Genomic DNA, 2347 nt, shown 5'->3' on the forward strand with positions numbered 1-2347 from the left:
TTGGAATTAAGATTAAGAGTATGATTAAGAAAGGAGATTAAGATTTGGATTAGGAATTAAGATTAAGAGTAGGATTAAGATTAAGATTAGAATTAGGAATCCGAATTAAGATTAAGATTATGAATAAAAGTAGACATTAAGAACTCAAATAAGGACGGAGATTAGGATTATAGAAGGATGACTGAAGATTACGATTAGGATTTCAAGAAGGATGATAGAAGATTGAAATTTCAACACAACAACAAAACCAAGGAGGTAGTCATTGCTACCGCCTCCACCTCTCCCCCACCGGCAGCCCAAACTCCAATTAATCACAATCATACTTAATCGCCTCTCCCCCACCGGCGAAACTATCATGCTTAATTATAATTAAAACATGCTCAACACAATTATTCATGCTAAATCATATATTTCGCCTCTCCCCCACCGGCGATAAAGCGAATTAAATAAATTTAAACATTATAAGTTCTTTAAATAGAAATTAAGCTTCCTAAGTTCTTTAAATAGAAATGAACCTAACTAAGTTCTTTAAATAGAAATGAACCTTCTTTAAATAGAGATTAACCTAACTAAGTTCTTTAACTAAATCTAATATATATAAACCTAACTAAGTTATTTAAATAAATCTAATATTTACAAATAAACCTAACTAAGTTCTTTAAATAAATCTTATAAAATAAATTATCTTACTAAGTTCTTGTTCTATAAACAAATCAAATACAAATGAACATATATAATTAACATATAATTTCACATTACATTCAAACTAAATTCACATTAATTCACATATACTATACAACACAACAACTAAATTTCACATTAATTCATACTAATATAATTAACATAAATTTGAAACATAGCCTACATTAATTCACATATAATTCATACTAAGTTCTATGTAAATTTCTCATTAATTCACATATAATTAACCTAAATTCATATATACTAACATACCAATATTAACCTAAATTCAAATTAATAGCCTACATTATATAAGTTACACGAACTAACCTACAATCTCTTATTCCGGCAACGGCAGGAGCTTTCCGGCGAGGGCAGGGGCGGTCCGGCGAGGGCAGGGGGCTGGGAATTAGAGTTAGGGTTAATAATTGATGAAATCTATAAAAAATAATTAATTAGGGGTAGGATGAATAATTAATTAACTTACCGTAGAGTATCACGTCGACGGAGAGCAGCGGCGTCGGACGGAGAGCGGCGGCGGCGTCGCGTCGGACGGAGAGGAGCAACAGCGGTCGCGTCGCGTCGGACGGAGAGAAGCAGCAGCGGTCGCGTCGGACGGAGAGGAGCAGCAGCGGCGGCGTCGATGGAGGTGGCCGTTCGATGGACGGAGGCGGCGGTGTCGGGAACGGCAAAATCGGCGGAAGGAGGCGGAGAATCGGAGGAGGAAAGGGTGGAGAAGAAAATGGGGGAAAAAATAGAAAACCTAAGTTAAGTCCGCGAATTCAACGATCGATTAGACATATAACGACCGTTTTTCGGTCATTGCCAATTTTAATTATAATATTAATAATTTCGGTATACAACGACCGAACAACGGTCGTTAAAAATAATTATTAATTATTTCTTTTTTTAGTTCTAATATAAAGACCGAATTTCGGTCGTGAATATTAAATATATTTAAATAAATTAAAATACAACGACCGTTAAAAAACGGTCGTTAAATATTTACGAAAACTTAAAAATATCAGAACTCAAATTAAGGTAACGACCGTTACAAACGGTCGTTAAATTAAAATTATATCAAAATTCAATAAAAAAATACCAACGACCGAAAAACGGTCGTAGATACGGTCGTTATAAATTAACGACCGTTTCATTCGGTCGTAGGAAATAAAAAAAAATAAGATTTAAAATATTAAACAAAACGGTCGTTAATATTAAAATTTCGGTCGTTACGGCCGCCTTTTTAAAGACCGAAAATTTCAGTCGTTGGAGCCGCTGTTTCTTGTAGTGTAAGATTCTAAAAAGTAAAGCACACAGATAATTTAACGTGGTTCAGAGTAAAGTGCTCTTACGTCCACGATCCTGATTGAATGGGGCAATCCTGTTAACCTTAAAACTCCTTGTTTTATGGCTGGAAGTCAACCGTTTAGTCATGTAACTGTTAGACTGATCAACAAATTGGAACGAGGCCGTGTCCTTAAATTTATCTCGGGATTTCAGACGACTAACACTTCATCGCTTACTTGTGTTCTACTCCCTTCGTCCACAAAAAATAGTCCTAGAAGAGGATGACACGAGTTTTAATGAAAATGTTTGAGTTTATTGTGAGTGGAGAAAGAGTGCAACTAAAAAGGTAGTATTGATAATGATAATTAAATGTACT

Source organism: Salvia miltiorrhiza, chromosome 4 (assembly GCF_028751815.1).
Source record: "Salvia miltiorrhiza cultivar Shanhuang (shh) chromosome 4, IMPLAD_Smil_shh, whole genome shotgun sequence".
Taxonomy (NCBI): Eukaryota; Viridiplantae; Streptophyta; class Magnoliopsida; order Lamiales; family Lamiaceae; genus Salvia; species Salvia miltiorrhiza.